This window comes from Struthio camelus, chromosome 3 (assembly GCF_040807025.1).
Source record: "Struthio camelus isolate bStrCam1 chromosome 3, bStrCam1.hap1, whole genome shotgun sequence".
NCBI lineage: Eukaryota > Metazoa > Chordata > Aves > Struthioniformes > Struthionidae > Struthio > Struthio camelus.
The window spans coordinates 37,444,522-37,457,633 of NC_090944.1; the positions used below are offsets into that span (position 1 = coordinate 37,444,522).

Consider the following 13,112-nt stretch of genomic DNA (forward strand, 5'->3'; position numbering starts at 1 on the left):
AACAAGAGGCCAAAAGCAGGCTGTCAGAGAAAAAAGGTCTCTGTTGGGGAAATGTAATACCTTGTGGAATCAAGACTATAAAATACAGAAAGTGTAGTTTCAGAACTGTTACAGAAACTGAGCTTTTCTTCATGGTAGATAAGGCACCAATTCTGGACTTTTTGCCAACATAAACATGGCTGCATCCCCTGATCCAGAAGTACAAATTATTTCTACTGTGTGATCAAATTCATGAACAATAATTACCTTAAGGAATCAGTATTTGAAGTCCTTTCCTCAATGAGCCGAATTTAGCTTTGCAAGACGCTTTTGAGAAGATCCTTTGACAAAGGCTATTTTTAAAAAGTTTAGTGTCAAGGGAGGAAGAAGGGAAGTCCTCTCACAGATTAGTAACTGGTCGAAGAAAAAATAGTAAAGGTTAGGTGTGAATGATAGATTTTTTACAAGGAAAGACGCTACCAGCAGAGTTCCTCAGGTAACCATATTCTGACATGTGATATTAAACATGTTCTTAAATGATCTGGTTAACGAATAAACAGTGAGGAAGAAGTCTGCAAGTTGCAGAACAGTCTTATGATATCTACATGATAAACTGGTAAATAAAATTCATTCTTGCTAAATGCAAATTCATACATACTGAGAAGGGGAACAAACCCTAACTAGGCATACATAACACTGTATTTCAAATGACCATTCACAAAGGAGATCTCAGAAGGAGATCTTATGAAGAATTCTCTGACAACATCTGTTCAGCGTTCAGAAGTGATTAAAACAGAAAATAGAACAGCAAGTATTAGTACAGAAATGGTAAAAATCAAACAGAAATAAGGCACTCCGATTCTTCCCAAAAGAAACATACTAAAATGAGAAAAGATACAAAGATAAAGAAGTTATCAGGTTGCACAGAGAGGTTGTGGAGTCTCCTTCGCTGCAGATATTCAAAAGCCGTCTGGACACAATCCTGGGCAACGTGCTCTCGGTGACCCTGCTTGAGCAGGGGGGCTGGACTAGATGATCTCCAGAGGTCCTTTCCAACCTCAACCACTCTGTGATTCTGTGAAGTTTGACTGGAGATTTGGAATGTTTTCATGGGAAGAGATGTTAAATAAACTAAGATTCTTCAGTATGGAAAAGAGATAAATATGGAGAAATATGATAGAGGTATGTAAAATCCAAGAAAGGCATGGAGAGAGTGGATATGGAATAACTATTCACTGTTTCCCATAATACAAAGACAAGACAGAAAGAAAAATGAAATTACCAGGCAGAAGGTTTAGAAAAAATAAAAAGGGAGCATTTTTCATATGACACATAATTAAATCGTAGTACACATTGCCATAGAATGTTGTGAATGTCAACAGTATAAATGGGTTCAAAAAGCAATTAGACAAAATTCATGGAAGAATTCACAAAAGACTTCTGTTCTGGAAGTCCCTAAATCTCAGATTGCTGAAAGTTATGAGGGTACACCAGGGGAAGAATCATTCTACACTTGATCTGTTTTACTATCTTTCCCAAAGCATCTACTACTAATCGTTCTCAGAGACAGACTAGTGTGCTAGGCAGATGTTTGTTCTGGTCTAACAAAGCCATACTTACGCTTTTACATAAGAAACCAACTAGATTTCTGTTGGAATTTTGATGTTCCCTGCTGTTTTAAAGTGAGCATAATTTAAAGCAGAAGTCATAATTGGACATCCAGGGATTGGATGATTCCGAACTAGTAACAAAATTACTAGTTGGATGCCATCCCAAATCTGGTAATGAGTAGAAGCCGTTGTCGTTGGACAGCTGTTTTATACTTATATGACAGGATTGATGGGGTCAATCCGATTCCCAGAGATGAGATGATTGCATCATAAAGCCATACTCACAGTTAAAACTCCAAATAAAAAGGACCTTGGCTCAGTATACTGCAGCTGTCTTCATTAGCAAGGCAGATCGATTGGGGTTCATCACAGTCCTTGCACTGACACCCATTCATTGTGTTCACGGTCATAGAATGTGCTTCTGTAAATCTTTAGTAATGTAAATGGAGAGTAGTTTTCTGAAAATGAATGAGACTATCCAGGTTTTTATACTGATAAAAAAGCATTTTCAGTTTCTTAAAGCTGTGTAGCTCTCTCTTATTTCTCTGCATGTTTTACATATGAGTATATTTCCTCATAATGAGGAATTAAGTTTAATTAATTAGATTAATTAAATTCCTCCATATGAGGAATTTAAATACCAGAATCATTACTTTGTATAATATCCCAGTTTTTCATCAGTGCCATTAAATAATGTTGCCCGGAAGTAACACAGATCATGGACCACGTGGACCCGAAGGCATGTAATGCTCTGTAGAAACGATCACAAGGAACTAAAATAGCACTGATTATAAACCAGACAGAGGCTAGCAAAGGGTTTTAAATGTCCACCAAGAAAAGCTGTAGGTCGATTTCAAATGGTTAGAACAGTGACAAATCCATAACTAGGAGGAGTCTCTTCAAGGAGAAGAGAACAAATAAGCCTGTTGTCTAACAATTTATTATGTTTTAGTTGCTAAATGCACCTGGAATAGACTATCTATCGATAGCTGCAAAATTCAAGATGGTCTGAGAGAGGACTACCTGCTTTCTGCCAGTTTGCTTTAGTCAAATTTGTTGTAAATTTGCCAGCAATGTTAAAGCTTTACTTACTGCTGAAATGAGCCTATCAAATCTGAAGTCCTGATGAACAGACTTCAGTGGAAGGATGGCAGGAATTGCTTGCCTGCAGAGGTGGCACTGGGGACACATTTCACAGTGATCAGCATCCGAAAGACACACAGCTAATTCTGTGTAAATTACTGTATTTACCAATTTAGTGGGGAAATTTTAACCTAATTATATTTAAATTCAATACGCCTGTTAAAATATCAGACAGAACATAATTTAATTCTCTTTGAATTACAGCTTTCTCACTACAAAAGCAAACTACTAAATAAATGAGAGAGAATAAAGTAATGTTTTAATTCACACTTTCAAAGCTAAGTTCATCATTTGGAGTGTTTACAAACTGATGGATTGCTCAAGCATAGATTCACCCATGTGCCACCTAAGGATACTGCACCAAATTAAAGAGGACTTTGACTGAATTAGCTGGAACCACATAAGAGGTTTTCAGGCCAGCCAGCCATTTCTGTCCTTTTCATTAGATAACTGCTCACTTAGCACAACGTGGCAGAAAGAGCATGTCTCACAATTTTTTGATCATTTTTGCTTAATTTTCTTCTTTATCTATTTTTGGTTTTACTTGTGACTTAGAACTCAAGCGCATCTACCAAAGGAAACGCTCAATTCTGTTTGGTAAATTTGTGGGAGGTTGATCGCAGTTATGAAATTGGAAAACATTTGTTTACATCCTATTTCTTTTTCCCTCGCTAAGGGTATACATACATCACTTTTTATCCTGCTCCTGCATTGAACTTTTTCCTTTGTTTTTACAATAAGCTTGTTTGTCAGAGATTAGTATGTCAATCCTATTGTAACTTCTGCGCCTCCAGGGGCATATAACTAAACTATTTAATCTGTTTAATACCATTGAAGCGTTTCTGCTTCTTCCTTTATTATGATTTATTGTCTTCACCCTGTGACATCTGCTTATTCAAAATCTTTCCAACAATGTTTCTTTCCTGACTGCTAAACAAAAGACTAACACAACCACCTTTCTGCTCTTTTTTTCTGTTAGATAATTGACACTGAGGTGTTTGCCATTATAGTCTACTGGCACTTCTCATATCGCATTAGAACTTATGAGACTGGAAATACCTCACTGCCAAGGCGGTTCTACGGTATGCATTTTGATAAAGTGGTAAATACAATAATTTACAGAGAATTAGCTGTGTTAATGTCTTTCAGCTGCCTATACCCCTCTCCAGAACAACTGCTTCCAAATAAAGTTCTTTGCTTAGGTACATCAGTCAAATTACAAGAATTTCCTGACAGTATCATATATTGAAGAGCTGTACCAGCAAAGACTCTCAGATGTAGGCCTCGTTCAAACAAAGCATATACTTCAGCCTATGCTTTTTTAGCCTGTGCCACCTGTGAGGTATTATAGCCTTATTCAGAATGGCCATGCATTACTCTCAAGTTTGATGCCTTGAGTGTAGATTCATGAGTCTGGAGGATTAAAACGAATGTCTGAAGTGGTTACTGACCTTAGCTGTGTGCCTCACTCCTTCTCTCAAGGTACGGACACCTGAGGGATTTCAAGAAATGCAGGATATTTTAAGGGTCTGCAGGAACAGATTGCTTCATCCTGCCTGGGCATGAACACCTTGTTTCTGGATTCGTTAATGGCTTTTCTGAATAGTGCACAAGCATCTCCTGTGTATTTGATACAGGTGGAAACCAAGGATAAGGACTGCTGCGTAATTATCTTCAGTGTCCAGAGCATGCTCTACCACTAGCCCACGTAAGCAGTACTTTTGGCTGTTTTCTATGAGTATACATGCGTGTCTGAACGCATATGGTTTAAGTTCTTACTGTTTTTCATTTTATGGGCACTCAACCAGGCTCTGGGTGTTCTGCTGACAACATCATCTTATGATTTGGATTTACACCTACCCTGCTTACAGAGGTGTAGTTAGGAGCATGCCCTCTCTCCGCTATGAAGCCCAGTGCAGAATCCTACCCAAACACTATCTCATCTCTGGAGCTGTGGCCTTTCTGTGCAAAGCCCGCATAAACCCCAAACTAAGGTTCCCGTCATGTTACGGCCATTGAATGTCAGATTTTGCAGACTGAATAGTCTTTCCTTCGCATGTAGGCACCATTCTCTTTACTGCAACTCTTTACTTTCTTCTACTTTCCCTATCCTGCTATCTCTGGCAGTTTCTCTTTCCAAACAAAATCAATTAATTTCCAGGGAAGGAATAATCTCTTCTTCCTTCCAAAATGATCTATTAGACCCAGATACACACAAATAGATGCTGCCAGTGATCACATGCTATGAACACTTAGTGTGACTTTGCTTATCCACTGACCCACTATTGATAACACTTCTTGTCTGGGTGCTATATTTTGAAATAGTATTAGGCATAAGCATCCAGTCTTCCCTTGGCTTGGACAAACAGGTGCTTTCACAACCCTGGCTGACACAGACCAGTTGCACATCTTCCAGAGCTAGGGTTGACCATGGACTGGTCTTAGGTATTCAAGAGTATCAAGGAGAAAGGTGCTTCTGAGCTCATAGCAGAGCATGGAAGGAAATGATACCTTTTCTGACATAAGCTTGAGAAAAGAATTGCTAACAGCCACTGATTCTTCCTTAGTTTTCAACATACAGAAATGTCACTGTCCCCATTTGAAACTTCTACGTCTATTCACAATTCTTATAGCACAACTATGTGCCAGCATTCATTTTTTTCCTTATAAACTCAGAAATTCTGTGGAATGAGGACTGGAAAAACACAGGTGGTGATGGAGTTAACAGGATTCAGCCAGCCAGTCAGTCTGGATGGAATTATCTCCGTGCTGGAAGTGTCTCACTAAACTCAGTTATTCAATGGCTGGGTACCCATCAGTCCTCATATGCTTGATACAGAAATATTACAAAATTCCTTCCTGGGCAGTGCTTGTGCTACTACTCCCACCCAGATGAGGAGTTAGACCCAAGTAGTGGCTACTGTTGGCAGAGCCAGCTTCCAGTGCAAGTGTTTCCTGGGGCAGCAACTGACCTCTGAAGCAAAAAGCAGGACCAACAAAGACCTATCTCCAAAATATCTATATATAGATATCTATAGAAAAGCACAGTATATGACAGCCTTTTGGGAAGTAAGGGGAAGGCTAGACACAGGAGAGGCCAAAAGATCGCACAGAATCCACATGAAAAACTGGCACAAAAGCATATCATACGATCTTTCTAACGCAGGCAGTGACCATTCATGACCTGACCTTGCAAGTACGCATTCAGCTGGCCCTGATCTATTCTACCAGATAATCTGGCTGTGCACACATATGGAATAACTGCTTATCATTGGACTTCATAACTAGGTGTAAAATCAAATAACCCTTATTTTCTCAAGCCTGCAAGTTTTATAAATTCATATTAAATTTCCACCAGATACAAAATGAAGACATTGCCTTAATCATTTTAATAGAACACTAGACTCACTTTGATCGGAATACTTACTGGAAAATATAACATGTATGAAAGAGCTTGTGCTTTTACATCTCTTTTACAACATCAGCTTGTATTTCACTGGATAATAAACTGTGTACGTATACATATGCACACACAGAGACACACAAATATATACATATATACATACATGCATGGGAACTTCGGCACCCTGAACTTGTGACATGTACCTTGCTTTAAGAAAACAATAGGAAACAGGATAAGAATGGATCTCAGGAGATCGTTTAGTCTTTCTCTCTGATGAAGTACAGGATCAGGTTTTTCACACTTGATGAAGTTTGTCTATTCTGTCCTTAAAAGGTTTCAGTGATGGATATGCATTGGTCCCCATAAAAAATTCTGTTCTGGTGCTAAGGCTGGAACTAAAATTTTAAGAGTCAAAATCTTCAAGAGAGGGTACAGTCTTTGTTTTTGTTTGTTCATACTTTGCTATACTTTAGTTTTCTTTGTACATTGGTCATTGCCTGGGGATGTGAGACAATGAACAGCTCCTTTATCAAAACTCACAGCACTCAGCAAAAAATGGGCTTGGATGATATTGACAGCAATTACAGAATATCACTAGCCTAAACCTCAGTAGAAAGAAATAGTTAGAAATACTCTCACTTACCTAATGAGAAGTAAATTGACTAGAACTTTTCAGTTTTTTTCAGATTTTTGAGATTTCTATTTACTAGATCCGTTCTGTTTAAGAGTATATGTTATCTCAAGATCCCTTCCAGCCTAGTGAGGCTAAGTTGGTAGAAAAAGGCAAGCGAGTACAGCAGGTGAAAAAAAAGCAGTCATTAGTAAATTCATCTTATTTTGCAACTAAGATTGCTTAGTTATACATGTGAAGTGAAAGAAACCTTAGCTTTCTTCATCTTTATGATTGCTCCAACAGTAGAGAGTTGTAACAGAAAAGCTAAGATTGGTATAGCTGAAATATAAGTTGAAATATTTGTGTGCAAAAGCACACACAAAAAAACCAAACAATAGAGCAAGGGCTAAAAGAATGGCTTGTATTGATAACCAAGGACAAAACTGACAGCAAACTGGCAAACACTGAGAAATGTGTTTTCCTCAAGACCAGACGGCCTGTGGTCCAACAACAGCAGGATAGCAACAAATATATACCACACTGTATGTATCATTCTTGTTCCTCTATCCTAACAGCAAAGCAGACTGTGGCCATAAAGATACCTCAAATGAGGAAACAAATGCAATGGGCAGCACCTTGCCTAAAATTCATGGAGAATGAAATAAAATTCTGAAGCAAGAACAATCAACCTAAAGTAATTTTGGGTTCCTAAAGGGTATTCAATAGCTATCCAGAAACCAGTTTGTCATCACTAATTAAGAGGAATCCAAGGGATACAGTAAGAACTCAGTAGTCAACATCCTCTGTCATCCACATAACACAGAAGCGATCCTGGCCGGATCACCTGGACATACACACCTCTTTGCCTGCGAGCATGTAGGTGTGAGTGAGTGAATCCTGGGAGTGACTTAAATCAGTTTTGTTTAAAATAAGTTTCCACAAGTTCTCACACTGAGTTTTGTTACATAAATTTCCCACAAAGCTGAGCAAATAAGGGATGTTTGCACCAAATTGTTTGTGCTGAAATGGTCCCCAAAGAAAGACCACTTGAAATAAAATGAATAATCACTTGAGTACAGGCCCTCACTAAGAAATTCATCCCTTATATGAGTGCCCTGACCATGAGGCAATGGAGTTATAGTCCTGACTGAATTCTTTGCTGATAAGAAGCCCTGATTCAGCTCTGCAGAATGAGACTGATTCAACAGTATCAACTTAACCTAGATCACAGACAATCTGGTTTTGAAATGAGCCACCAGCAAAAGGCCTGTAAATCAGGTTTCCAACACCCTCAAAGAATAGTCTAACCATTGCATAGGATAAAGGAAGGAGCGTCATCATTATTATCCCTTCTATTAGCTACATTTTTAAAAGTAGAGCTAGAGCTCTGACTGAATTTGAGGAGGATCCCAAATCTATATGCAGAGTTAAGCATATTTGGAGCATGGCTTTCAAACTGGATCCCTCTGAAGCTTTAGCAGCAATATGAGCAGTTTTTAGATCCTAATATAGCATAGGTGTGCCAAGCACTGAGCTGCTTAGGCTGGGACAGTGCAGAAACAAAGCTCTTGAGCACCAAGCAATTAGCCAGGCTGATTTGCTGAACTGAAGCACATGTAGGTTTTATGGATCAGTTTTTGATGTATGGCTGGATTCAATGAGATTAAGGCACCTAAATTTAAGCATTACAGGTATCTTAACTCCCCAAAGAGCAAAAAAGAGTCACTGGCACTACATCTACACTAGTAAAAATACTGTTCTAGGGCCTGTTCTCTCTCCTATTTGCTAGTATGTCCATAGCCTAGATGCCTGCTTTAAGGTGAGCTAACTGTCTGTATTGATTAGTTTTCCATTGACTATAACAGGGCCCTAGACACCAAGCATGCCCGTATGCATCTATATATACAAATCTAAATTTAGGGGTCTTAATGTCTAACAGTATCACTTTCATGTGTTCAGACTTTAGATGAACATTTAAAGTCATCTGTTTTAGATGCCATTGGTCTTTCTTCGGATCTGTCTCTAAATCACATTTCTGCAATAGTCTGTTTATGAATGTCACTCTATTTTTTGTGACCTACAAAATTTTAACACTGACCAATCCCTATTTTTTCTCACTTTGTTCGGATAATAGCATAAAATATTGCTAATTGATGTTTAAATTAAATAATTAAAGTTTAAACCAAAGTTTCATTTTGTGTAGTAGAATTGTTTCACACACTTAAATGCTCTAGTGCTGTTTGGTGGTATATATGCTGACCATAACAGGATACCATAATCTGGGTTAATGGTTCCTGAAAGGTTAACAATGAACAGAATGCATGACATGAAATTCAGTAAACATGCAGCAATTATTTACTGTTCAGCTCCCATAAATTTTCCATTCTTTACAGATAGCATGCCATGGAAAAACAGTGAGGTTATACCCTTGTTCCTAGAAGTCCTGACAACAGTGCTATCTGAAATCTCTTTAGTCACATAGCAACATTTATATCTAAGGATTACTAAATAAATTTTCCCCCCATTTGGCTGCCAATAGTTTCAGTGTTGAATAAAATACTCCCAGCTTTTGAAGAATGTGATTAAATCTGCCCTTTTGTTCACATTATTCTTGCTTGTAACCTATGACTGTATAGTTGTTAGAGTAAAAGCAGAAATCAAGATTCTTGGGTTTTACTAGCAGTTCTTTGCCAACTGACTGTTTACACCTGTGCAAGCCCCTTAACTTTTGTTTCTGTTTTTGTTCATGTAAAACTCTGCATCATATAGACCAGAATCTCACAAAAAAAACAAATTTTAATAAGTGTTATGTGTCCCAGTGTTGATTTTTAATGTATCTTACCCATTTTAAACATCACTAAACGGTTGATTGTTGAATGAATTCTTGATTATTCCTTCTCCTATTAAACAAAAACACTCTCCAAGACTTCATTTTGATTCTGCGTATGCTTCCTCTGGGTCACTTTTACAGAGCTCCATGAACAGACATCTGCTTTTTTCCCTCCTGTAGTTATGGTCTTAACAAGTGGGAAAAGCTGTCACTGCACAGGTAAAGCAGGCAGAGTAGTTATATGGGGATACTTCCTCCAGAAGAGGCACCTTTGTCCTCCTTCCCCTTCATTGGAGCCTGAACCTCTGGAGCTTCTACAGATGGCTTTATAGGCAGTGGAGAGAAGGGAATTAGTATGAGCATCCTTACACCCACACACCTTTGACAGATCTAAACATGGCTACTTTGCTGATTATAGGAGTAAAGTCCTGGATATTCATGCTTGTTTTTAACAATGTTTTTGGTTTACATCCAAAAGGCATATCTCTAAGTGCAAGGGAAATGAGATGTCAGTGATATGGATAGCCTTCTACTAGCCCACATAGATTCTGGCAGCGGTGTAATGCATAAACAAATCTTAAACTCACGTCATTTATTTTTAATGCTTGTCAGGAGAAGTATGATGTAAAAAGCATCTATGGAATATGTACCATGAGTCACAGAATGTGAAACATGTACAGCCCCCCACGGCTTTCCCCTCTTCTTTGTGGACAACAGATTGAGGATATCCTGTTGCCATTTAATTTTCCCCAAAATGCCAAAAGTCACTAAGTAAATTTTCCTCAGGATAGGTTATCATTAGCTTAAAGGCTGAACTGATTCTTTTTCTGCACTGTTCTGATACAACAGTATCTGTTAATGTTTAATAGATGGCTACTATAATTTTTGAAATATTTGATTTAAAAAAAAAAATGGCCTTGTTCCATTTTGTCCAACAGTACAGATGAAAATCTCTTTAAATTTAGCATTGCAAAAAATAGAATACATTGAAATAGAAAATCTAGCCTGACTTTCCCACATCCCTGTTTGAAAACACTGTTTTCTTTTCTCTCTGTACCAGTGAATAATTAAGTTATAAAAAATTGAACTATTTCAGTGGGATTTTTCACTCCTCTCTATTCTGCTTATTGAGGTGTTCTCACAGAAAAGGGGAAATTTTCTCCAGATCCTGAAGTATGAACATTTGAATATGTTTTTTGTTTCCCATATGATTGTCCTAACCACTGCTTTTTTGAGGGGAATGTGTATATCCACCATCATATAGCCTGAAAAAGTTTTTATTGTTCATCATCTGTGTAATTCCCACATTGAAAGATACGATATGACAGCATCTTCCAAACTGGTCCCCAAAGGGAAGAGAGCTGGGAAAACGTCTGCTTTGGCAATCCTGTCAGGGCATGGCTTTCAGCAGAGGTCCACAAGCAATGCAATGGAACCTAGTGTAAGGTGGCAGAAGCACCTCTACAGGCAGAAATTCACACAATACAGGAACTGTGCTGTTATGCTTCTGCTAAGCTGAAAGCTGAGGAAGTTGGTGCTACCTAAGTGAAAGACTTTCACATCTAAGCATCTTTTGTTATCAGTTCTCTGCCTCAGATAATGGAGAGAACTGTGTCTCCCCACCCTGCAGCAATCGGTAGAAAACAAATGCCTTAAAAATTGCAAGGCTCTGACACTGACGGAAATATAGGCATGTAACTAGGATAACTTAACAGAACTTGTATGCAGAACAAAAAGGAGGTTAAACAGAAATTGCATTTGTTAAGCTGACTGAGCCACTGAATGGATGCACAGATAGATGCCAAAGAAATCATGCCTGATGGGGGGTTGAATGTGTAAGTGTGAAATGAATGGAGGTATACAGGATAAATACAACATATCAATGAGAATGGCATTCACTCAGTAAAGCATCAAATATTCTACTTTTCCCGTTGTTTGAATACTAGTCAGAGCTCAGGAATAAAAAGATAACAGACTTGCCCCACTTAAATGTTACGCTGTGGTTCGCCACACAATATGGAACCAGGTCTTATTGCTTGCTTGATCTTAATGTCATTTAACCCCTCCTATGATAACAATATATCCTGTAGTGTGGTACCTGCAGATGAATCCCCGCTCAAGAAAGCAGTTATACCCCAAGAAGCATTACTGAGTCAGCCAGAATATCTGCAGAGGAACATAGGGCAGGGACTGGGGGAGCCCTTTTAAGGAATGTACAAGGGCCTTTCTGCTGCATCATCCCCTCTTAGCTTGGATCATTCCCTTGATTTTGCTTGTACGAGGAAGAGAAAAATACTAACATTTCTAATATTCCTGCAGGGCAATTGTATATATTATGGGTTCACTCCCCATAGATGTCCATAAATCTATACCATCCTTTCCCAGTTTTGAGCAATAGGGCAGACTACATAAAAATGAGACTTAAGCATGTAGCATCTGCTTGGGGTATGTTTTTCTTTCATACCAGACTCAAGTTTCCTTGCTTTCTAACTCTGTAAGACAAATGGTCATATCCAAAATGTGCTTTGTGCTAGGGCAGTGTCACTTGCCAAGAACATTTTTGGAATTCGTTTATTCTTATTATTAAACACATTGTGCTCAGGACCTGCAAGAAAAGACTTGGTCTAAACAGCTGGACAATGCAAAATAGTGGGGTGGAAAATTTACAGATGTCAGAGAAAAAAGTATTCTGAGGAATGAAGCTCAAATTTTCAAGTATAAATCCTTAGAAGCCATGCACATAATGAAAGAATACTGCTGTTCAGAAGTGTTGGCCCACCAGCAGTGACTGCCCCTGATTACTTATTTCAGGTCTATTTCAGCATCTAGTTTTAGATGCTTAAGTGACCATTCAAGTGTGAAAATTTTGGTCTACTGCCCACTGTAATGCTCCAAACCAGGAGGAAGGCAGTTCAAGCAAGTCATGCCATGAAATACTCACAAGTAGCAGCTGCTCATAAAGCCAGACTCCCAGGTATCACAAGTCATTTATCACTTTCCATTACCTAAGGAGCCATTATAGCATCAACTACTTCTTATATACAGGCAACAACTGATCACTTTGCACAGAAATTCCTCTCAAGAAAACAGTAAATATGAAAGTCTGTGCTAAAATAATCACAAGAAATGACAGTAAGATTTTATCTCTTCCTTTTTTTCCTCTTTCCCTTTCATTGCTCTCTTCCATTTTGCTCATTGCATTTTATCATTTCATTTAATCCACTCCCCAGCTGATATTGCTATTTTTTTAATATATACTTTGCTTCAGAAATTATATTTCCAAGTAAGCTTCCTGTTTCCCTAGTTCTTACACAGTAACTCCTATAGTGGAGTAGTCAGGCTTTGGCATCAATGCATTGAAATCCTTGTGTGATTGACAAGTCACTGGATCAACTGTATTAAGATTTCTGAAGGCAGCATTTCCTATTTCTGACCGACAGAATGAGTTCAGGAAGATGGATTTCAGTCTTTTCTCATTTGTATTTCTTGTAACTCAACCTAGATCTTTTTTCACTTGACCCTTTATTTCTTCTC

The 13,112-nt window shown here is 38.3% G+C and overlaps 1 protein-coding gene across 10 annotated transcripts in view; it reads right to left on the bottom strand.

Moving 5' to 3' along the window:
• LGSN (lengsin, lens protein with glutamine synthetase domain) overlaps positions 1-13,112 on the bottom strand; it is a 103,808-nt gene that overhangs the window by 63,258 nt on the left and 27,438 nt on the right. For 3 of the 10 annotated variants that reach the window (XM_068937452.1, XM_068937454.1, XM_068937456.1), the window contains 3 exons: positions 4,184-4,224; positions 1,875-2,047; positions 247-393 (listed from right to left, as the gene is read on the bottom strand). The exons of 4 other annotated variants lie outside the window; for them this stretch is intronic. The gene's annotated coding sequence lies outside the window, so the exon portion shown is untranslated. The remainder of the gene's footprint in view (positions 1-246; positions 394-1,874; positions 2,048-4,183; positions 4,225-13,112) is intronic. 3 more of the 10 variants (XM_068937453.1, XM_068937460.1, XM_068937455.1) reach the window with 2 other exon arrangements.